This window comes from Pseudophryne corroboree, chromosome 4 (genome assembly GCF_028390025.1).
Source record: "Pseudophryne corroboree isolate aPseCor3 chromosome 4, aPseCor3.hap2, whole genome shotgun sequence".
In the NCBI taxonomy this organism is placed as follows: domain Eukaryota; kingdom Metazoa; phylum Chordata; class Amphibia; order Anura; family Myobatrachidae; genus Pseudophryne; species Pseudophryne corroboree.
Genome location: NC_086447.1, coordinates 133,772,430 through 133,798,277, shown reverse-complemented (window position 1 = coordinate 133,798,277; position 25,848 = coordinate 133,772,430). Strand labels below are relative to the sequence as shown.

At 46.3% G+C, this 25,848-nt stretch overlaps 1 long non-coding RNA gene across 1 annotated transcript in view; it reads right to left on the bottom strand.

The window, feature by feature from the left end:
* The window catches only part of LOC134911169 (uncharacterized), a 164,187-nt gene extending 142,401 nt beyond the window's left edge, over positions 1–21,786 (bottom strand). Inside the window, exons 1-2 of the long non-coding RNA XR_010176376.1 lie at positions 21,709–21,786; positions 20,354–20,563 (exon numbers count right to left, since the gene is read on the bottom strand). This is a non-coding gene — a long non-coding RNA (uncharacterized LOC134911169). The remainder of the gene's footprint in view (positions 1–20,353; positions 20,564–21,708) is intronic.
* Positions 21,787–25,848: the final 4,062 nt, after the last annotated feature.

Sequence of the window (25,848 nt, the reverse complement as noted above, 5' to 3'; positions counted from 1 at the left end):
CTTTCTGTCAGTTGCCTTTTAACTACGTGCTCGTAATGGGTGTGAGTATAAGGAGCTTGGGCACCACGGTGTATATCTTTCATTTTGGCATGTGATACAGTCATTACCTCAGGCAGTACTTTTCCAATATAACACAATCCTTCAGAGTTTGGGGCAAGCCACTTATACGCCTTCCTCCCGCATATGAAATATGCATCATCGGGGAGAACATATGGGACGGAGTAGGACATAACCATATTACACATCCTCCATGTGAAATCTCCTACCCCTAATTCTCCCATCTGTCTAGTACACGTATCAGTTTGTACGATATGTGCACAGTATCCTGGTGATACTTCTCCAACTCTCGTAATCCTACTTCCTAGGGTATACCTATATCGGAAAGATTTTTCTCTACTGGCTATGTGGCGTATAAGCTCTGTATCTGTCTGCATTCTATCTGCTCTATATGAAAAGGTCATGGTTTGGTTACTCCATGACACTTCCCAATTTCCCGGCTTTCGGGGATTGGTAATGTTAAAACATATTAGGGATCTATCCACATGATATTGGTGGAGCTTCAAACTAGGAGGACTGGAGATATTAAACCTCCTGTCCACCGGTCTCCCACCCTTTAGCTCAAGTACCTCCCCTACCGTTAAAGGAAATGGTACTAGTCCTGATTTGCTATGACCTTGAGGTACTTGAGAGCATACCCAACAATCTGTTTGATTTAACACACTACCCACTAAGGAGTGATAGTCACTCAATGGATGCCGGTCCATGTGGATATTAAAACTGGATTAGCATTTCTTAATGCACCCATCCTCAACTACATTGTCACAGAGCCTACAGATACAGTTTTCTTCAGCTAACAATCCTTCACAATTCCTTCTATTGTCAATGCTATCGGATCGTTTTCTGATACTCGCCTTTACTTGTTGGTTAAGTTGTTCTTGGAAAACTACGCCTCCATCTTTATCATCAGAACCCATTCCAGAACCTCTCTCGATCTCCATGGTACTCTCGCCGGAACAGACTGCTCTGGTCAACATCATGGTCAACAGGAAAATCCGGATCACAGTCTCTTGGGGCAAGTCCATCTTATAGGAGGAAACGGAGAAGAATGAGAAGGGGGGAAAAATAATTTGAGGGAGAGGGGATGGGAAGTGGAGAAAAACAATAAAAGGGAACAGGGAATCGACAACTGCTTTTGATCTTATGATTTTCCGATGCTCAGGTGCCGCCTCAGTCCTCCTGGAACAGACACTCCAGTGATACAACTTCCTCTACCGTCTGTTCCTTATCAAGGGACCTCTCTGGATCAGCAACCTTCTTACAGTGGGACGAATGAACCCAAGTCTCTCTCTCGGCAACCTTCAATGCAGTAGTGCTAGTCAATAAGACTTGGTATGGTCCTTCCCATCTGTCAATAAGGCAACCTGAGCGTAGAAAATTCCGTATCATTACATAATCCCCAGGTTCAATGTCATGACAATTACTATCTGGTAAATCAGGAATCACTAACTTCAAATTATCATTTTGATTCCTTAGCTGTCTACTCATGTTAACCAGGTACTTTACAGTCACTTCATTGTTACACTTCAAATCATCCTGAGGGTTAATCATAACATGCGGTTGTCGACCAAACAAGATTTCAAAGGGAGACAGATTAAGAGGGGACCTGGGAGTGGTTCTGATGCTGTACAGTACAATGGGTAAAGCTTCTGGCCATGTCAATCCTGTCTCTGCCATAACTTTGCTCAGTTTATTTTTAATAGTGCTGTTCGCTCTTTCCACCTTCGCACTCGCCTGTGGACGGTATGGAGTGTGCAGCTTGCTATGAATTCCCATCAATTTACACATTCCTTGAAAGACATCACCTGTAAAATGGGTACCCCTATCACTTTCGATTATTCTAGGGATACCATATCTACATACAAATTCCTGCACAATTTTCTTAGCAGTAAACATAGCGGTGTTTGTGGCCGCAGGAAATGCTTCGACCCAATTTGAGAATACATCTATACAAACAAGTACATATTTCAAATTTTGACAAGGAGCTAATTGAATAAAGTCAATCTGTATTACCTGAAAAGGGCCGCCTGTAGGTGGGATATGAGATGGTTCTGTTGGTATTGCCTTTCCGATATTCTTTCTCAAACAGGTAAGGCATGACATTGCTCTCTTACTCGCATGAGATGAAAATCCTGGGGCGCACCAATATGCTCTTACCAACTTGCACATTCCCTCCTTGCCCAGATGAGTCAGTCCGTGTGCTGCCTCAGCTAAACATGGAAGATATGCTCTGGGGGCCACTGGTTTACCTTGTCCATCCGTCCAGAGTCCTGAGGACTCCTGGCCATATCCCTTTGCCTTCCAGACTGCCTTTTCCTGTGTGGAACACAAATTTTGCATTTCACACAGCTTCTGTGTGTTGATGGTATTAAATACCATCAGTTGTGTGGTGTCTGTCTGTCTGGGGGTACCAGCTGCTAACTTAGCTGCTTCGTCTGCTCAGCTGTTACCAAGTGATACTGGGTCCTGGCTATATGTGTGTGCTTTACACTTGATAACAGCCACTCTGTCGGGTTCCTGTATCGCTGTTAGAAGCCTTTTGATGTGAGCTGCATGCGCTACCGGTGTACCAGCTGCCGTCATGAAATTTCTGAGGCGCCATAGGGCTCCGAAATCATGGACTACCCCGAAGGTGTATCTAGAGTCGGTGTAGATATTGGCTGACTTGCCCTTAGCCAATTCACATGCTCTGGTTAGGGCGACCAGTTCAGCAACCTGGGCTGAGTGAGGTGGGCCTAGCGGTTCTGCTTCTATGGTGCCTTGGTCATCTACGACTGCGTATCCAGTACACAAGTCTCCCGAGTCTGACTGTCTGTGACAACTACCATCCGTGTAGAAGGTTAGATCTACATCTTCCAGTGGGTTGTCACTGATGTCAGGCCTTGCAGTAAAATTTTGGGTCAAATATTCCATACAATCATGTGTGTCCTCCTTTGTATTAAATCCTCCTTCCCCACCACTCTCATCCTCCACCCTTTGTGCCTGTCCAGGCACACCTGGGAGATATGTTGCAGGATTTAATGCACTGCATCTCCTTATGGTGATGTTTACGGGGGCCATTAGTGCCAATTCCCATCTTGTAAACCGCGCTGATGAGACGTGCCTGGTTTGGGCAGAATTTAGCAAGGCTGACACTGCATGTGGTGTATGAATTGTGAGGTTGTGACCTAGCACTACATCTTCGCTTTTCGTTACTAGCAATGCTATCGCAGCAACGCTTCGCAAGCATGTGGGGAGGGATCGCGCTACCGTATCTAGCTGAGCGCTGTAGTATGCTACCGGCCTGCTGGTATCACGGTGCTTTTGGGTTAGGACGCCTGCCGCGCAACCAGCACTTTCTGTTCCGTACAGCTCAAAGGGTTTCCCATAGTCTGGCATACCTAATGCTGGTGCCTGCGTTAGGCACTGTTTAAGTCTCTCAAATGCCATCTCGGACTCGTCTGTGTGCGAAATCCGATCAGGCTTGTTTGAGGAAACCATCTCCTGCAAAGGTAATGCTAGAATGGAAAATCCTGGGATCCAGTTACGGCAATACCCACACATTCCTAAAAACGTTCTGATCTGTTGCTGGGTTTGAGGCAGAGTCATGTCTCTAATTGCTTGAATTCTATCAGCGGTCAGGTGTCTCAGTCCTTGTGTTAGACAGTGTCCCAAATATTTTACTTTAGTTTGGCATAATTGTAACTTGTCTTTGGAAACCTTGTGTCCTGTGTCTGAAAGATGAAACAGGAGCTGTTTCGTATCCTTCAGGGATGCTTCCAATGAATCTGAACACAGTAGTTTTCATCCACGTACTGTATCAATATTGATCCACTCTCTGGTTGGAAAGACTGTAAACAATCATGCAAAGCCTGAGAAAATATACTTGGACTATCTATGAAACCTTGTGGTAATCGAGTCCAGGTGTATTGGACTCCTCTGTATGTAAATGCAAACAAATATTGGCTGTCAGGGTGCAGAGGTACCGAAAAGAAAGCGGAGCAGAGGTCAATAACAGTGAAAAATTTCGCAGTGGGAGGGATTTGCATAAGGATGACAGCTGGATTTGGCACTACGGGGAACTGACTCTCAACTATTTTGTTAATCCCCCTTAGATCCTGCACTAGCCTGTAACCCCTCCCCCCACTCTTTTTCACAGGGAAGATGGGACTATTGGCAGTGCTGGATGTTCTTACCAGAATGCCCTGTTGTAGCAAGCGCTCTATTACGGGATAAACTCCTAACTCCACCTCTGGCTTCAGAGGGTACTGTGGGATTTTTGGAGCTATCCTACCATCTTTTACTTGTACAACTACCGGAGCTACGTTTGCCATTAATCCAGTGTCCTGTCCATCTTTAGTCCAAAGTGACTCTGGTATCTGGGATGTCATCTCTTCTATTTGGGATGGAATCTTATTTGTCATAATGGTATGTGTCATTAATTTTGATGGGGAGTCTAACATGTCTCGCACTTCCTGAGCGTGATTCTCAGGTATGTCCAAGAATACACCTTCAGGAGTACAATAAATGACGCACCCCATTTTACACAATAAGTCTCTTCCCAGGAGATTAGTCGGTGCCGATGCAGCCAGCAAAAAGGAATGCTTGGTATGTAAAGGCCCTATTGTAATCTCGGCTGGTTTGCTAACAGGGTAATGCTGGACTACTCCCGTTACTCCCATGGCTGGAATTGTCTTACCAGTGGTTCTCATGCCCACTGTCGAATTTATCACTGATTTGGCCGCCCCCGTATCTACAAGAAAGTTTAATGATTTACCAGCTACATGAATTGCAATTTCGGGTTCACTTCAAAGACTTGCAATCAATTTTACTGGCTGCAGATTACAGGTATGGCCACACCCCTATTGGGTATGGTGACCTCCCTGAATCCCGCTGGCAGCAACTACTTGTGAAGGGGTTAAATGGGAACTACCAGAGGCTTGCCAGTCTCTGTTCGGGGGGTATCTTTTTGTTTCCCCTGCATGTGGCTCATAACTCCGTTTCTGTGGACCCTGCTCCCAATGTCGTGTGTCGTGTCGTTGTCTAGGGGGTTGATAAGACTTTTGTATGTTTCTCGATTTACAGTCTCGTGCAAAGTGTCCCTCTCTATGACAAGAATAACAGGTTACCACATTTGACTTACCCACAGGGTTTGGTGATTTATACAAAGGCTGCCTTGTGGTCAGGGCCTGTATACTTACGGCCATTAACTTATCACCTTGTAATTCCCTGTGTCTGGTGATATTCCGATCGTGATCAACAGCTGCCTCTCTCAAAGTAGCCACCGACAGACCTCGCCAACATGGTTGCGTGGTCTGTACCCTTGTCTTTAATGCCTCTTTTAAGCCATCCATTAGTACAGACACTGCTACTTCTCGATGGTTTATGTTTGTTTTAATGTCCTCTATGCCTGTGTATTTAGCCATATCTAGTAATGCCCTGTGAAAATACTCTGCAGCTGTTTCTGACTCCTTTTGTTTAATGGAGAATATCTTGTTCCATTTAACTACAGCTGGGAAATACTCCTTTAACTGTAAACTTATCCTTTTTACATTGTCTTTGTTGTACACATCTGTAAGAGGTACATCCTGATCCAATCCACAGTCAGCTAAAAATTGAGCCGAGTCGACATTGGAGGGTAAACAAGCCCTCAGCAATACCTGCCAGTCTTTGTTATTGGGCTCTAAAGTGTTCCCTAGGTCTCTGATGTATTTCTGGCTAGCAACTAAGTCTTTCCTAGGGTCAGGGAATTCAGACACTATGGTTCTTAATTCCATTCGGGAAAATGAGCTGTACATGGCAATGTTCCTAATGGGAGTGACTCCTGTGGTGTCTGTTTTCCCATTTGGAACAGCTATCACCCTAACAGGATTAAGTCTAGCAACATCATTCTGTGTAGATTCTACAGCCTTTGGTGAAATGGTTTCAGCATAGTGTATGGTGCCGTACTTACCCGTAGATACGACCTCACCTGTCCCTCCGCTAGGGGCCTTTGTTACTAATCTTAAGGGTTGGGCCGTGCCTACTGTAGTTTCTGATATGGTGGCTGCTAGAGAGAGCGCCGATATTGTTGCCGATTCGTCCTCTTGATCACACTCCTGGGGAAAGTTCAAAACAGGGTACAACTTGCACGGGTTAATACTTGCATTGGTTAACTTATTAACATTTACACAGTTACTAAGTGTTTGTTTGTTACACCCTAGTGCGTCATTCTCCGCAACCAATTTCTCTCCTGATATGTATGGTGGCGGCGGGGCCGTGGCTATCAGTTTCTTGATAGGGTTAGATCCCGCCGCCTGAGCCAATCCTCTCTGTATTTCACCCTCCTGTTGCCATAACTGCAAATAATCATAATGTTTGATTCGTCTCTTTGTTGATTTAATGAGACATATCCTCCTCCTTAGATTTTGTAACACTTCTGGGCTAAAGCTACCTACTCTTGGGAATTTCTCCCCGTCATGTACCGTCATTCTCTCCCATTCATCACATAAAACCTCTGTGTGTGAACCGTATTTTTCACACATTACGTACCTTGCCGACCCGACTGGTCGGTTTACTGAATCAACCCGAACCGAGGTTGATCGCCCCCTACCTGAACAATTGGCCCCCATACCTGTAGGCGTTGCTTTCTTCAGCCAACCCTTACAAAAACCAAAATGTTCAAGATAGGCTGACGGTGGCGGTTTACCGAGTACCCCACTCACTCGCCCACGCCGACCAATACGACCTACACACTGCCCTAGTGCTGGCGTACTCGACCCAGGGCCCCTATGAACCTTTGTTTACTGGAACATGTGAGTGTGATCCGCAGAGCATTAACCCTTTCCAGTAACTGTTGGTTGTTGGATAATTCCTGAGTGACCAGCGAACTTCCCTTTAGAAAATAAAAAATTACACAAATCACGTCAGAATGTACAAATAGTATTTATGACCCGTTTCGTACACAAATGGTACTGGTCAGATTTAACTAATGCACACAATTACGTGCGGTACAATCGTTCAGCACATAAGCAACTAATCTTATGTGCAGAGCGACCAGTGGAATCGAAAATTTCGGCTGCGAATTCCTTCAGCATGAGCTTTAATGGCCTATATGGGTTCTGCACCAACCCCCTGGGTTGTGCTCTTTTCTCTATTTATAGCGGACTTCCTTGTCTGCTGTACCTGGACCTCCTGGTCTGTTCTGGACCTCCTGGTCTGTGCTACAGTGTGACCTCCTGGTCTGCTATACTCTAATGCTCAGATTCTATGTTTAACAAGGGATGCCTCCCTAGCCACCATGTACGTCACTTACATGCATGTACCCTGCGAGAACTCGACTTCTTGTGGTTCAACCTCAAAAATTGTATAAACTTATATATACAAAACACTCACTCATCACATGTACACTTTTGTTTCTATTTCTATTTCTGCGCAGAAATTTTCTTTCCTTTAGACCAGATGTGTTGTAAATTTGGAGAAGGATCTGTTAGTCTAAATTTCGGACACTAAAATAGACTTGCGCTATTTATCGCGTTGCCACCTTTTCGCCTGTTACAATAACACTAGCGTGTGATTTGAGTTACGTGGGCGTACCCGGACGTTCCGTTGCGTAATATACGCTGCGTGCGTCGGCCTTTGAGTTGCGTACGCGAGTCTCACCCTTTGTTAGAGACACGTGTACGCAAAGCAAGTATCCACCGTAACACAATTCACACGTTTATCAATGTAGATGATCCTCGATCATCTACTGAGCACCACACCAATCTCTCCTTGTATCTTTAGGTAGAGCTGTGTGCGTGCTTTGCACTTTATCCCTTAATGTATTACTTTTACACTTTAACTATGAAATAGCGACAAATCTCTCTTAGCACGTTTATCAATTATAAAATGGCAAACAGGAGAGTGATATATGAAAATGCACGAATAAAAGAAATGCAGATATGCGTGTGTGCGTACGCAAGACAGAAATAAACAGTTTTAAAAGACACTAGCGTGTTGTTCTTACCTCCGGTTCCGGATTCCCTCAGCACCCTTTACTAAGCAAAGCAGACGCTTATCCAGACAGCACTACGAGGAATATGACCTCCCGCCCTTTGCTGAAGGATAATGTCTGCTGAAATTACCTAGTGCATGTCACGATCCGGGTATCTGGACGCCATTTCTTACCTATCAGATGCCTCCTAAGGCTGGCTCAGCGCTCCAGGACCGGATCCCATCTGTTATCCTGATGTGCACATTCCCGCATCCTCTCCTGTCTCTCTGGACGCAGTCACAGTAACGCCTTATACATCTGGCATGGCGTCTCCCGCGGCCTCCGCCGCCGCCCCTGAGCTTCTGCATTCAGAGTGGCGATTACGTCAGCCGCGGCCTCCGCTGTGTCCGCGTGGTCGGATGTGCATCTGTCAGCCTGGCGTCTCCTGTCTCCGGTGGCCGGCGCCGCCATTACTGTTTTCCAGACCACATGGATTACAATCCAAACTTCCCTCCAAGTGTCTGCATGGGCGCAGCCATCTTGGATTCTGTCAGCTGATCTTTCCTACCAATCCGTTGTCAGTATTATTAATTTGCATAATTGCCTAGCCAATGCCTTCCTTGCTGCAGGTATAAATAGGTTGTGCCTGAGCAAGGAAGGCGTCAGTGCTTTGGTTGTCAAACCTAGTTCCAGTTTGTCTCTCTCCTGTGATTGTCTTCCAGGTTCCAGCTCCTGTCTCCAGACTTCTGCTATAGAGACCCGCACCAGCATTCCATCTGCGGTGTAGCCTGACTCTCCGATCCATTCTGGACTCACCTGTTTCCAGCTACAACATCACCTGCTTCCAGCTCAGCTTCCAGCAGTGTACAGCTTCTCTTAAAGGGCCGGTGTCCTTTCTGCAGTTTACCACTCTCCACCGGTATTATTATTTCTCCGCTCTCAAATTCTACATTTCATCTATATTGCATTGCTCTCAAGCTTTATTTATTATTTAACTGGTTCCAGCCAGTATCCACTCCGTGCCAACACCTGTCTGGTTCTAACCAGTACCCACAGCAGCATTTTATCTACAGCAGTCCAGCTTTCCCTGGAACACCAGCTGGTACGACCCTGGGCTTTCCTCATTGCTACAGTTGAGCCTGGTAAGGACTTTCCAACTTGCAGATAATAAGAACTGTCTCATACCACCAGAGCTCTGTGGCCCCTGCCGCCCTGTAGTACCCAGGAACTGTATTATTATTTCTCTGCTGATTTTTATGTTTCTTTTTACTGCTACTGTGATGCATGGAGTTTGTCATAAATAAATATCATTGACTTTTACTCAAGTTGTCGTGGTCACGCCTTCGGGCGGTTTCTCTTCATGTTACTTACATGTCCAGGGGTCTGATACAACCTCCCAGGTTCCGGTACATCTCAGCCCCTACAACTGAGGCTGCCTTCCGTCAGCTCAGGCCCTCAGTTGTGACAGTAAGCACTGACCAAATGAATCCAGCCGGAGACCAGGATCAAGCGGCCAGGCCGATGCAAGAACTGGCAGTCCGACTTGAACATCAGGAAGCTGCACAGGGCCACATCATCCGCTGTCTCCAGGATCTCTCTATTCGGCTGGATGGGATTCAGACAACTCTCCGTGGATCAGGCGCATCTGGGGCGTCAACCACAGTGACTCCAACTATAACCCCACCCACCTTACCCGTTTCTGCTCCACGTCTTCATCTTCCAACGCCAGCAAAATTTGACGGATCTCCAAGATTCTGCAGGGGATTTCTCAACCAGTGTGAGATTCAGTTTGAGCTACAACCTGGCAATTTTCCCAGTGACCGTACAAAAATTGCCTACATCATCTCTCTTCTCAGTGGCTCAGCCCTCGACTGGGCATCACCGTTATGGGAGAGGTCCGACACCCTGCTATCTTCTTACACTGCATTCGTGTCAACATTCAGGCGCATCTTCGACGAGCCAGGCCGGGTAACTTCAGCTTCGTCTGAGATTCTCCGTTTACGCCAGGGATCACGTACTGTAGGACAATATCTTATACAGTTCCAGATTCTGGCATCTGAACTGGCATGGAACGACGAGGCCCTGTATGCTGCATTCTGGCATGGTTTATCCGAGCGTATTAAAGATGAGTTAGCTACCAGAGACTTACCCTCCAAGTTAGATGAGCTAATCTCACTTTGTACGAAAGTTGACTTACGTTTCAGAGAGAGAGCAACTGAGCGTGGAAGATCATCTGCTCCAAAATCTTCTGCTCCTCCTCCTCGCCAACTGTCACCAACTAAAGATGAACCCATGCAAATTGGCCGTTCCCGTTTAACTCCTGCTGAGCGCCGAAGACGTCTCTCTGAGTCTCTCTGTCTGTATTGTGCAGCTCCGTCTCACACTATTAATGCCTGTCCCAAACGTCCGGGAAACTCCAAATCCTAGCTCGCCAAGGAGAGGGCCGGCTAGGAGTAATGATCTCCTCTCCATCTCCTCAAGATTGTAATCTCCCAGTCTCGCTTCAAGTTGCTCAACGTTATCAGAACGTCATTGCCCTCCTGGATTCCGGAGCAGCTGGGAACTTTATTACCGAAGCCTATGTTAAACGGTGGTCCCTACCCACCGAGAGACTTCCTTCCTCCTTTTCCTTAACTGCCGTGGATGGCAGTAAAATTTTTGATACAGTTATTGCTCTAAGGACTCTACCAGTTCGTCTGAGAGTGGGAGTTCTTCATTCCGAACTTATTTCACTTTTAGTGATTCCAAGAGCCACACATCCTGTGGTCCTGGGCCTTCCATGGCTCCGTCTTCACAATCCTACAATTGATTGGACGACTACGCAAATTCTGGCATGGGGTCCCTCCTGTGCTGAGACATGTTTGTTTAAAGTGTTGCCTGTCTGTTCTTCCTCCCCCAGGTCGTCTGATGTTCCACCTCCTCCATATCAAGATTTCACGGATGTGTTCAGTAAAGCTTCTGCTGATATCCTTCCTCCTCATAGAGAATGGGACTGCCCGATTGATCTCGTTCCAGGGAAGGTTCCACCTCGAGGCCGAACTTATCCGTTGTCTCTGCCTGAGACGCATTCTATGGAGGAATACATTAAAGAGAACCTAGCAAAGGGGTTCATTCGACCTTCTTCTTCTCCAGCCGGCGCAGGCTTCTTTTTTGTAAAAAAGAAAGATGGTGGTCTGCGGCCGTGCATCGACTACAGAGGTTTGAACGACATTACCATCAAGAACCGCTATCCTTTACCCCTGATTACTGAGCTCTTTGACAGAGTTAGCGGAGCTACCACCTTTACAAAGCTGGACTTGAGAGGTGCATACAATCTCCTCCGGATCCGTGAGGGTGACGAGTGGAAGACCGCATTTAACACCCGTGACGGACATTATGAGTACCTCGTCATGCCCTTCGGATTGAGCAATGCTCCAGCTGTCTTCCAGCATTTCGTCAATGAGATTTTCAGAGACATTCTATACCGTCATGTCGTGGTCTATCTAGATGATATCCTCATTTTTGCCAACAATTTAGAGGAACATCGTTTTTGGGTAAAGGAGGTTCTGTCCCGTCTCCGTGCCAATCATCTCTATTGCAAATTAGAGAAATGCGTCTTTGAAGTCAAGTCCATTCCGTTTCTAGGGTACATTGTGTCCGGTTCCGGACTAGAGATGGATCCTGAGAAACTACAAGCAATCCAGAATTGGCCGGTACCCTTAACCCTCAAAGGGGTCCAGAGGTTCTTGGGGTTTGCCAATTATTACCGAAAGTTTATACGAGACTTTTCCACCATTGTGGCGCCTATTACTGCTTTGACCAAGAAGGGTGCTAACCCGTCCAAGTGGTCTGAAGAAGCCATTCAAGCTTTTCATCTTTTAAAACAGAGGTTCATCTCTGCGCCTGTCCTGAAACAGCCTGACATCGACTCTCCTTTCATCTTAGAGGTGGATGCCTCCTCCGTTGGAGTAGGAGCGGTGTTATCTCAGAGGGCTAAAGATGGCCATTTACATCCTTGCAGTTTCTTCTCACGGAAGTTCTCCCCAGCGGAGCGCAACTATGCCATTGGCGACCAGGAGTTGCTAGCCATCAAGCTCGCTCTAGAGGAGTGGAGATATCTGTTGGAGGGAGCTTCTCATTCAATCACCATCCTTACAGACCACAAGAACCTTCTATATCTGAAAGGCGCACAATGTCTCAACCCTCGTCAGGCCAGATGGGCACTTTTCTTTTCCAGGTTCGACTTTAAACTCCAGTTCTGTCCGGGCTCTCAGAATCGCCAGGCCGATGCCCTTTCCCGCTCATGGGAGCAAGAAAATGAGTCAGAGTCTTCAGACAAGCATCCTATTATAAATCCGTTGGCATTCTCCACGGTAGGGATGGACTCTACGCCCCCATCAGGGTAAAGTTTTGTGAAGCCGACACTAAGGAAGAAGCTCATGCATTGGGCCCATGCTTCCCGCTTTGCAGGACATACAGGTATCCAAAAAACCCTGGAGTTTATCTCTAGGTCCTATTGGTGGCCAACTCTGAAAAAGGACGTTTTGGAGTTTATTGCATCTTGCCCAAAGTGTGCTCAACATAAAGTATCCCGCCAGTCGCCTGCGGGGCAACTGGTTCCACTATCTGTTCCCCGTCGACCATGGACCCATTTGTCGATGGATTTTATTACAGATTTGCCCATGTGCAACAAGTTTAATACCATCTGGGTGGTAGTTGACCGGTTCACCAAGATGGCACACTTCATTCCTCTTACCGGTCTTCCGTCAGCTTCCAAGTTGGCTCAAGTATTCATACAAGAGATCTTTCGACTCCACGGTCTTCCAGAAGAAATTATCTCAGATCGAGGAGTTCAATTCACAGCCAAATTCTGGCGAAGTTTATGTCAAGTCCTCCAAGTCAAGCTAAAGTTTTCCACGGCTTACCATCCTCAGACCAATGGTCAAACTGAGAGGGTGAATCAGGACTTGGAGTCCTTCCTCCGCATCTATGTGTCCTCCTCTCAAGATGACTGGGTTCAATTACTTCCCTGGGCCGAGTTCTGTCATAACAACCAGTATCATTCTTCATCTTCTTCATCACCATTCTTCACCAACTTTGGATTCCACCCTAAAGTCCCTGAGTTCCAACCGCTTCCAGCAACTTCTGTTCCCGCAGTGGATATCACCTTGCATCAGTTTGCCAATATCTGGAAGAGCGTACGATCAGCTCTGCTCAAGGCATCGTTCAGGTACAAGAAGTTTGCGGATAAGAAGCGTCGAGCAGTTCCTGCTCTCAAGGTGGGTGATCGGGTATGGTTATCCACGAAGAATTTGAGGTTAAGAGTTCCCAGTATGAAGTTTGCACCTCGCTACATCGGTCCTTTTAAAATTGATCAAGTCATCAATCCTGTTGCTTACAGACTCCAGTTGCCTCCCTTCTTAAAAATACCCAGGACATTCCATGTTTCCCTGTTGAAACCGCTAATCTTGAATCGGTTTCATTCCTCACTTCCTCCAACTCCGAAAGTCCAAACTCAACGAGGCGTTGAGTATGAAGTAGCCAAGATCCTGGACTCACGTCACCGTTACGGTCAACTTCAGTATCTTATTGACTGGAAGGGTTATGGCCCTGAGGAACGTTCATGGACCAATGCTTCTGATGTCCATGCTCCTGCCTTGGTCCGGAGATTCCATTCCAAGTTTCCTCAAAAGCCAAAGAAGTGTCCTGGGGCCACTCCTAAAGGGGGGGGTGCTGTCACGATCCGGGTATCTGGACGCCATTTCTTACCTATCAGATGCCTCCTAAGGCTGGCTCAGCGCTCCAGGACCGGATCCCATCTGTTATCCTGATGTGCACATTCCCGCATCCTCTCCTGTCTCTCTGGACGCAGTCACAGTAACGCCTTATACATCTGGCATGGCGTCTCCCGCGGCCTCCGCCGCCGTCCCTGAGCTTCTGCATTCAGAGTGGCGATTACGTCAGCCGCGGCCTCCGCTGTGTCCGCGTGGTCGGATGTGCATCTGTCAGCCTGGCGTCTCCTGTCTCCGGTGGCCGGCGCCGCCATTACTGTTTTCCAGACCACATGGATTACAATCCAAACTTCCCTCCAAGTGTCTGCATGGGCGCAGCCATCTTGGATTCTGTCAGCTGATCTTTCCTACCAATCCGTTGTCAGTATTATTAATTTGCATAATTGCCTAGCCAATGCCTTCCTTGCTGCAGGTATAAATAGGTTGTGCCTGAGCAAGGAAGGCGTCAGTGCTTTGGTTGTCAAACCTAGTTCCAGTTTGTCTCTCTCCTGTGATTGTCTTCCAGGTTCCAGCTCCTGTCTCCAGACTTCTGCTATAGAGACCCGCACCAGCATTCCATCTGCGGTGTAGCCTGACTCTCCGATCCATTCTGGACTCACCTGTTTCCAGCTACAACATCACCTGCTTCCAGCTCAGCTTCCAGCAGTGTACAGCTTCTCTTAAAGGGCCGGTGTCCTTTCTGCAGTTTACCACTCTCCACCGGTATTATTATTTCTCCGCTCTCAAATTCTACATTTCATCTATATTGCATCGCTCTCAAGCTTTATTTATTATTTAACTGGTTCCAGCCAGTATCCACTCCGTGCCAACACCTGTCTGGTTCTAACCAGTACCCACAGCAGCATTTTATCTACAGCAGTCCAGCTTTCCCTGGAACACCAGCTGGTACGACCCTGGGCTTTCCTCATTGCTACAGTTGAGCCTGGTAAGGACTTTCCAACTTGCAGATAATAAGAACTGTCTCATACCACCAGAGCTCTGTGGCCCCTGCCACCCTGTAGTACCCAGGAACTGTATTATTATTTCTCTGCTGATTTTTATGTTTCTTTTTACTGCTACTGTGATGCATGGAGTTTGTCATAAATAAATATCATTGACTTTTACTCAAGTTGTCGTGGTCACGCCTTCGGGCGGTTTCTCTTCATGTTACTTACATGTCCAGGGGTCTGATACAACCTCCCAGGTTCCGGTACATCTCAGCCCCTACAACTGAGGCTGCCTTCCGTCAGCTCAGGCCCTCAGTTGTGACAGTGCAGATATGTGAAGGACGGACGAGCCCTAATTGATAAAGCTAAATATTTATCTTACTTAAAACCCTTTAAGAGGTCTAAGAACACTGTACGCTATTGACGTATGGAATACCGTAAGGGTACGCACGTTGCGTAACAATCGCTTAGCCGTAGTCGAGACGCTCAAGCGTCACGTTCGCTCACGGCCAAGAGATCACAGACAGGCACGCTATTGGCTGCCGACTAACGTAATGGTTCGCTATAGCGTAGAGAACGCTCGGGACCACGAGGAGATCACCAGCGGCGCTGAAGCTCACAATGTTAAACCTTTATATGTAAACCATGAACAATGTATTATACAGGAAAACCTTAGTGAAATGATAGAGTGTAGATGCAACACAGTGTAACCTTATTAACTCAAAAGCTGTTCGAGCGTCACCGACGCTCTGAGAATACTTAACACTATAAGAAATACACAAATACCGGGCTTAGGGTCTAACGCCTTATATGAATGTTATACTTGCAAAAGAATAATACAATACAAGTCATACACTACAATATAACATAGACTAACTAACCAGATAACTACACAGGAAATACAATACAATTACGTTTAAGGAAAAATGAGAGAGAAAGAGGAGGAGAGAGAGAGAGAGAGATATGGCTCACAATAACAATAAAGACAATATGATTGCGGAGAAAACTTACGCACAAGGGGAACGATCGCATGCGCCTCGATATCCAGCTCCCGATTATCAGCAATGAGAACCGTTGAAGAGAGTGAGCTGGATATGATCGGCTTGTCTATTTATGCCCCACACACAATACAATTCAATGGCCCCTACAATCTCATTGTTCATTGGACACAGGAATTCGTCTTCGTATTATAACAAAAGGTCATAGGTTGATTCATACAGGTGGGCTGAGACCATTTCCAACTGCTCAGGTGGGTGGGAAACTAGGTTTCCCGCCGCATGGATAAGTAAGTGCAAATAATAGTAAAAGTACATAAACTTCTTATGTCCATAACTATTCGCACGAGCGATTAATCCGCTTCAAACCAACACCGGAATATTGCTAATTAAATACTCTTCCGATGGATACTAAACACCACTATATGACCCATGTCTGACCCTTCGTATCAAACAAAGAGGGATCTCTCTGTCTATGAACATGCTATATTAACTAAACTTTCAGAATCTATCAAGGGGACCATGATCTACAAAATACATTATATAGTTAAATATGTAACGAACGAGTCGCCCGCTAGACGCACATAAACTTTACCGTAAATGCGCACACCGTGCGCCTGCGGGTGCCCGCAGCGCGAGTATGCACACGCACGGCAGGGCTCATGAACGTGCAACAGGCACTCGCATGAGGTGCAAATATGGCAGTGTGTAGCGTGATATTTTTCTGACTTTGACAGACCGTATTCCGATCATCTGCTAGACATCCAATGTTCTGGTCTAGGGCCCAGTGGGCGCTAATGGACCAGCATTAACATAACCTGTTTTTGTGACTGATTCTAAGTCAGACGGACAGTACCTACAAGTGCGGATTGGCGCGGCAGCCAGATATACTACTTTAGGTTAATGCAAATATCCTTTATGCGTATGGTCGCACCACCCAATATCTTTCCATCCATATCCACAACTATCATTATTATTATTATTGCCACTTACACTAGCCCTATGCTCGGTGCAAAAGGTCTGTCAGATACAGATGTCCCTTCTCCATATGTACACCTGAAGTCTGGCTACATGCCCACGGCACTCCTGCTAGGTGGATCTTAGTGTTTGCAAGATAGGCGCACAGAAACGTCCACACATGTAGCGAACCGGCTGCTCTCACATCCTCCGTCAATGTGCGTTTGCATGTCAATGCTTTTTGCAGTACACATGCACAGTCTGCAGACAGTTGCAAGAAGTGAGAAACCAGCAAACCGGTGTCAATAAGGCTCAGACCTTACCTTATTACTATGTCGCTGCCTTTGATCTCAAGGTTCAAACACTGGGGGTAATTCAGACCTGATCATAGCAGCAAATTTGTTAGCATTTGGGGAAAAACCATGTTGCAGTGCAGGGGGGGGGGCAGATGTAACATGTGCAGAGAAAGTTAGATTTGGGTGGGGTGTGTTCAAACTAAAATCTAAATTGCAGTGTAAAAATAAAGCAGCCAGTATTTACCCTGCACAGAAACAAAATAACGCACCCAAATCTTACTCTCTCTGCACATGTTATATCTGCCACACCTGCAGTGCACATAGGCCCTCATTCCGACCTGGTCGCACGCTGCACTTCCTCGCGTATTGCGAATGCTCGGCGTTGCCCAGCGACGCTGATAGCGGAGAAAGCGGTCGCAGCGGCGACCGCATGAAGATTGACTGCAGGAAGGCGTTCCGGGGCATCAATTGACCGTTGGAGGCCGTTTTCGGGGAGTGGTAAGAAAAACGCAGGCGTGTCCAGGCGAACGCAAGGCGGATGTCTGACGTCAAAGCCGAGCCCATCATCGCTGGATCCGTCGCACAGGGTAAGTATGTCCAGGGCTGGTCTTGATTTGTGAGATACTTTTTTAGCATAGCAGGGCTACACAAGCGATCACAGCCCTGCTATGCTAAAATACACTCCACCATAGGCGGAGATTAGTTGATCGCACCAGCAGCAAAAAGTTGCTTGGTGCGATCAACTCGGAATGAGGGCCATGGTTTTGCCCAACTGCTAACAAATTTGCTGCTACGATCAGGTCTGAATTATCCCCAATGTACTAGATACTATGGGGCCAATCCAACTGAGTGCAAGTTTCTCACACCCGCGAATCATCGCAGCAGCAGTTGCACTCTACAGTGGCCAGAACTTGCACAAAAGTGCTGCTCGCTGCCCCACAGGGCTGTCATCAATTTTGTGCAAATGAATACAGAAATCAGGTTAGGGATGCAAGCTCTGGTGACGTTTCAATTTGCACTTTTTGCATATCATCGGATTGACTCCTATGAAATAAGCCTTTGCTGCTCCATATGTCCATGCATTTCTATTCTTAGAAGAGTTTGTAGCAATTCCTGTGAGATCTACAACCTAAGGGTGCAGATTTATGTGAAATAGCCTTGTTCTTTACTGATTATCCAGGCTACGTGTAAGCCAGAAGAGGTTATGAAGTATTTAGAATATGCATTCTCACCATATTTCAGTGTGCACAGGTGCCATATTGTCTTTGCCCCAAGTGCCTGTATTTGGTGCCCAAATCCTTTTGTTGTTTTTTTTCCTCTCCGAGCTGATCCTGACCTGGCTATGAGAATGAGAAAACTCCTTCATTTACCTCAAACTAGATAATAACATCCAGCTTATACATTATTAGGCGTGTTAGTGTTAGTGGTAAGCCTTGTTTTATAATAATGTGTGCCCCTAAATCTCCTGCCTATCTGTACATGACAGTGATGCTAGGCGTTCCTGTTTGGGCAACTGACATGTTTATGAGGTGTGGTAACAGAATATCATACAGAACCAGTATGATGGGGAACTTATATAAATTATCCATTTCCTTTTCTTTCCCGTTCCCGCTCTCTTACGCAGCTTTCCTCATACAGGCCTATCTAGGCAAACCGAGAGGGATTGGCCGGATACAGAGTAATAAGACCAAGGCTTTCCAAAGAGCCAAAGAGGCGCAGCCACAGCCCTAGCATGGTGTATCCAGGCCCCCCTTTAGCATTGCACTGCCACAGCGCCCCGGAATTCAGCATCGTAGCCACGCCTTTTTCATACCACTGTCTGCTATTTTCCCTTGGGGTCCCTAAGCCACTATATGGGGTCTACCTTTAATTCACCTTTGCTTTGATCCCTTCTCCTATTTAATAAAATTATATGGGGGGAACTAATTTTGTCATGCATCCTGTACTGCTGAGTACACCATAAACGGATCATAACAGTAAAGGACATATTTTTGCTCATGCTCTGTGAATACAGGGCCTAATTCTTATATGTGCGTATGTGCAGAACGGGTCTTGCGATGTCGCTAGCAGCCCCCTGTTAGCCGCAGAATTACTCACATGCTGCGTTGTTTGGGGGGCAGAGTACATGGCACCATTCTTCAAAGCGAGGGCACCACACCCGTTTTTGAAGGCATAATGGATCAAGGGTCTATGTCATCGGACGCAGACTTCCTGAACCCTGGTGCCTGGATCCAACGGCCAGCCTGAGTATGCTCGAGCTTATGCAGGATAGCTAGTGCCTAAAACCATCGGGAATCATGAGCGATGGTCGTGATGGTGATCTGAGACTGCGTCCTCAGACTCAGTACTCGGTTCCTCACTAATGCAAATATCTCCTACAAACGTCTCCTGCTGCTTTGAATTTTAATTACATAGAATTGCCCAGACACTTCCTTGCGTGAATCCTGGTCCTGGTCATTAGGCATGCTTATACAGATGGGAGTAATCAATTACCCCCCGCACCACGGCTAATTGCTGCGCCAGAGGTATTCAATTAGCGTGAATACCCTACGCGTGAGTCCCCGCAGATGGACTGAACCCCGCAGCTCATGGTCTGCCTTAAAAAAAAAAAAACACAAAATCAGGTCGCACACTGGAAAAAAATCCATTGATTCCACAGCTTGCACAGAATTAGTGGGTTTCTGCGCGTGAATCCCGATTTTTCATCACATGGTAATTGAATAGCCTTTCCCATTGCATCAGTAAACCATGCCGCTAATTGAATACTCCCCCCCCCCCCTTCCCCCATACTGGGTGAGCAAGAAGGGAAGGTAGCATTCAGCCTACGATGTAAGAAATCAGACCACGAGAAACAGACAATCTCGGAATGTTGTATAATGTTGTTGCAGCATAATGTTACTTTTTTTTGTATTATTATCGTTGTTTTCAAGCATTTGTGGCTGCTTTATACATTTCTTTCAGCCTGAAAGATGATACGAGAAAAAAAAAGTCTGTGTTTGTCCAACATGCATAAACAAGTAAATAGGAGCGCGTTACTTCACTCTTAACGGCTGTATAATTTGATTGATCCACTACAGAGCTGTCAGGCAGTTGTGTTATTGTGTTTGTTTCTCCAGCACATCAGTTACAGTTTGTTTGCAGAGACGGAATGTCTTATTTTTTAAGTTGTTTGTCGGCCTTTTTAGTCAGTCTTGATCCAGCTGTGTCCCCTTAGCAAATGGCCCCTATGTGTTCCCCAGGATTGTTGATGAGGATGGCGACACGACAGACATCAGTGTTTATTTCCTCAGAAGAACACTGGAGACCATTACATCCAGCATATGTTTTGTAACCCTTTCATTTCACATAGTCCCTCTCCAATCACTTACTCATCAAAAAGCAAAATTAAGTGACAAATAAAGTACATGTGGTAACTTACCTGGACATAGGTTTGAGATACATTTTCAGTGTTGTAGTTGTTAATTTGTTGGCTAAAAGGGACATTTACTAAGCTCCTCGCTGATTCCAATTCTGCCCATCTGAACCACCAGGATTTTTATATTTCCTCAGAGGGGGAATACATTGGTTGGTTAGCCCAATACCTTCCATGAGATGTCTTTATATGGCAAAGCACCTTTGTAGACACAGACTGTTCAGAAGCAATGATAACCAATCACAATTAAAATAGAATAATGTGCATTGAGAAACTAAAAGTATATAACATACAATCATAAGAATAGGAAATGACATTACAACAACTATTTCCTAGGTCAGTGGTTCCCAAACTTTTTTGAATCACGGCGCCCTAGAGTAAGTTTCTTATTGAGAAATTTAGAAAGAAATATTAAATGAAGTAAATTGTGTTTATATATCATCCTTAGGTTCAACTGTGTGACGAGGGACAAGATTTGCTCCTGTTTGTCCACATATGTTATGATTGACAGCCACCAGCGCTGGTTTTGCCTGTTATATTGACCATAAATAATTAGAATTCATCCTGGACCACCAACCCAGGGCTCCCCTGCAAGTACCCCGAGGCACCCCATGGTGCCACGGCACACAGTTTGAGAACCACTGTCCTAGATCAAAAGCAACAATTTTTGTGAGCTAAATGATAGTCAGCCGATCTGGTCACTAGGAAGAAGCCAGTGACACCCTTGTGGCAGGATAGCCTGTGGTCAGTCTACAAATGGCCGCTTCCCCTGTGGCCCTATAACGCTCTACTTTCTGGTGCAGCTAGTCCCGCCCCCTTGTTGTCCGAACACAAAAGACTAGATTAGTACCAGCTATCCACAGCCGTATTGGTGCAGGCCAGTGTACTGCCGTATTGGCATTATGGCTTAACATGGTGGTAAAGCATCATGTTTAATCTTATAATTTCAACACAGTTAAAAATGCTTTAAGTAACATTAGGACCGTGTTGGTATAATGCCGCCAGCATTCTCTGCTCCAAATGTATGTATTCCATGAGAGCAATGAAACAGAATATACAAATTACACATAGATCAGCTAGTCCTAGGGATTTAGCGTTGGGGTCTTGTGCAGGACAGGATTACAGGCCGTATGGGCTTGCTGTGTGGTTGTGGGCAGTGTCATGTGGGTGTGACCAGGGCTATGTGGGTGTGGCCAGTATCATGTGGGTGTGGCCAGTGCTGTATGGGTGTGGCCAGTGCCATGTGGGGTGTGGCCAGTGCCATGTGGGCCTGTACAGCCCCAATGCCTTCGCTAAACACCTAAAAGTAGAAAAATTGCATTATGTTGTGAGGAATATAAAAATACAATTTCAATACTTACGATTTATGACATCTTCAGATGGCGGTAGCTGCGGGGGCCTTGCCTGGGAATGCTTCACATTCAGGAGCTTGGTAAATCTGCAAGCATTGCATCCCTTATTATTATTATTATCCTTTATTTATATGGCGCCACAAGGGTTCTGCAGCGCCCAATTACAGAGTACATAAACAAATAATCAAACAGGAAAACAGCAACTTACAGTTGATGACAGTATAGGACAAGTACAGGGTAAATAAACATAGTTACATCAGCAGATGACACTGGAATAAGTATCAGGTGGCAGAAGACTGATGGATTTGGTGCAGTTGAAGATTATTAAAGTAAGAATAGAAACCTATGTGGGTTGCAGCTGCTGTCAGGAATGGAGGGACTGCAGCAGACATGGGAGATCTAACAGAGGGATCGGTGCTCCCTGCTGCAGTCCTCCTGTCATACATTTGGGGTGATGCTTAATATTTGCAGTTATCACTGTTACACCTGTTTTTCGGGGAACATGCCGCAAATATTTAATGATAAACAGGCCCCTCTAGAAACTGGGCCTGGTATTTGTGTGCCTGTGGTAGGTAATTCGTTAGTAAACTACAATGGGGCAAAGAGTGCCTGAATAATGTTCTCTGTACAAAGCTAGGGAATATATAGGTGCTACATAACTAAAGCATAATAATAATAATAATAGTGTCAAGTTATTATATTATAAAGAAATATAGAGACACGTAAGCTGTATACATATTTCTTGCATTGCCTAAATACATTAACCCCATTTTCTGAGCTTTTTCCTTTGTGTGGTGACCTAGATCTTACAGCGTACCTCAGGCATTAATGTCCCACAATGCAAAGGACGACAGCACCTATAAAAGGTCAAACCACTAAGTAGGAGAAAGCGAGATGCATGAATATCTCCTCCCCCTGCGGTTTGCTCGCCAGTTTAGATAAAGATCTGTAGAAATGTACATGATTAATGGGGACACTGCCATTACGCGGAACGCTGACCAGCGTGATATGTCACTATCTTTAATAATCACTATCTCTGGATAAGATCAGGTGTAGTATTGGCGACCACAAGAGAACGCCTCACGGGTAAGAATGTGTGAAGCCAATGAGACAGAAATCACAAATGGTATATTCATGTTACCCATCGCAGACGGAGGAACACATTCCTTACATTAAATAAAATAGTACATGCTAGCTACACTTTTATGGTCATTATCATGGTGCTAAGGATAAACTGTACTGTAACCCATGGCAACAAAATAGTTGTTAACAGTGGAGCCTCGGAGGTCACATGAGCTTTTGGGGAATATGTACTGATATTCGAGTTTGGGTCTTTGGTGTTTTTTTTTAATTCGATTTTGCATTAGGAGATCTACTAAAATGTAAGATCGAATATAAAACCAAATCCCACTCAAAATCAAATATCGGCAAAACATCCGTACTGTTACATAGACAAATATGGATCCCCTGATCCCTGAAAATGGATCCCCTGATTTACTAACATTTGAATTGAAAATTGAACACAAATTGAGAACAAGATTCCAAAATATTAACAAGCGATTTTAGATTCTAGCAGCATTCTGTTCCTTAAACCTTCATTATGGTGCCTTTAAAAGTAGATATGATGGACGCTATGCCAATGTTTTGCAATTAAGCGCATGTGGCAAAGTCTAATAGCGATGTCGCTCGAGTCGCAGTGCTTACTTTTACGCAAAGTGATTGGCAGTCAGGCACGGTTTGTGGGCACTGATGGGGGAGTGATGGCAAAAACGCAGGTGTGTTGCGGTCATCATCGGGAAGCATGTCGCCGGGTGCTCCTGCGAATCCGTACTCAAGCAGCGTGCCCCTGAAATCTCTGTTCAGGATGCCATACTGCGTGGCCATTGAATAATTTGAGCTGCCTATTATTGAAGGATGTGTGTGTGCTGGGAATGTGTGCGCAGTTGCTGCGCCTGTGCTATAGCTCCGCTGGGCGTCTCTGTACTTTTCAGGACTGCTGGGTTTATAAAATAATTTTGCACATCCTCAATGTGCACGATTGCAGCTGCAATCGCCATTGCGCCTGTCAATGAATCAGGACAGATATTACTAATACCGTATATGCTCTATGTGACAGGTCCAAATTACAGGATTTTAGATGTTTTTATTAATTTTAAACGAAATCAAGAAACACTTGAGGATCTGCGCACATCTCTAATAAACAGGGACCCAAACATGTGTTGCACTGTGGCTGTAGGACTTAAGGGCCGGACGGACGCAGTGCAGCTTCTGTGTCTTTGGATTCCCCGCCCACAAACGGTGACAGACTGCGGCTTAGGGGCAGGGCAGTCGAGAGCCTGGCTGGGCCCAGGTACTTTTTAGGGGGCGTGGCCTAATTACACGAGGTGTGGCCATGCATCCTTAGAAAAAATACAGGAAAAATGGTATTTTAACTGCCACAATGGCCACATACTAGCCCAGCACACTGCAGCGTGTGCTGGGCTGAGGAGAAAACCTGCCGCTGCTGCTACAAGTTAAGGGAGAGGAAGCCCGGGGACCCCACTGGGCCCTCACTGGGCCCCTCTATTAGACCTGGGCCCGGGTAATTTGTACCCTCCCCCCCCCTCTCTCGGCGTCACTGCTTAGGGGGTGTCACTGACCTAGGTTGGGGGTGTTGTGAACTCGGGGGTTCTCCCGATGGTAGAGGAGAGGAACCACAGTTGGGTCGGAACAGGGATGGCTTAATATAGGTCTTCCTCATACAGGACTCTGACAGTAAAGCTTGGTGAAAATATTAAAGAACTTTATTGCAGGAAGAGAGCAACACAATGTCACATGGCAGAGAAGGAACCAGTGGCGTGCGGTGAGGTCAGTGGCTGGGGAGGCACTACCGTAACTACAGCCTAACTTTAACCCATGCCTAATCCTAACCCCACCCTAACTGCAACCTAACCGTAACTGGTGTGGGGGGGTGTGGGGTGATTGGGGATGGGGTAGTTGGCGCTGCAAGGGGAGAGAGAGCAGGAAAGAAGAATTTGTGTGGAAGAAGGTGTGATTGGAGGGGTTGTTTGGAACTCGAGGTCACAGTGCCGTAACTAGGCATTTTAGCGCTGTGTGCAAGAAATGACAGTGGCACACCCCCCCCCATGTAAGACAGGGGCAGTGCGCGCCGCAGGCGCGCCCAAAAATTCTAGGGGCGTGGCTTCACGGGGAAGGGGCATGGCCACAAAATAATAGCAATTCATACTACGGTGCACAGTAGTCTACATTATTCAAATTATGCTGCACAGTAGCGCCACTACACCAGGTAGAGCCCCTTTTATACATTACAGCAGACAGTGTCCCCCTTTTTACACATTGCGGCAGCCAGTCCCCCTTTTTACACATTGCGGCAGCCAGTCTCCCTTTTTACACATTGCGGCAGCCAGGACCCCTTCTTACACATTGCGGCAGCCAGGCCCCCTTTATACACATTGCGGCAGCCAGGCCCCCTTTTTACACATTGCGGCAGCCAGGCCCCCTTTTTACACATTGCGGCAGCCAGTCCCCCTTTTTACACATTGCGGCAGCCAGTCCCCCTTTTTACACATTGCAGCAGCCAGTCCCATTTTTTACACATTGCAGCAGCCAGTCCCCCTTTTTACACATTGCGGCAGCCAGTCCCATTTTTTACACATTGCGGCAGCCAGGTCCCATTTTACACATTGCGGCAGCCAGTCCCATTTTACACATTGCGGCAGCCAGTCCCATTTTTTACACATTACGGCAGCCAGTCCCATTTTTTACACATTGCGGCAGCCAGTCCCATTTTTTACACATTGCGGCAGCCAGTCCCATTTTACACATTGCGGCAGCCAGTCCCATTTTTTACACATTGCGGCAGCCAGGCCCCCTCTTTACACATTGCAGCAGCCAGTCCCATTTTTTACACATTGCGGCAGCCAGTCCCATTTTACACATTGCGGCAGCCAGTCCCATTTTTTACACATTGCGGCAGCCAGTCCCATTTTTTACACATTGCTGCAGCCATGCCCATTTTACACATTGCGGCAGCCAGGCCCCCTCTTGACACATTGCGGCAGCCAGTCCCATTTTTTACACATTGCGGCAGCCAGTCCCTTTTTACACATTGCGGCAGCCAGTCACATTTTTTACACATTGCGGCAGCCA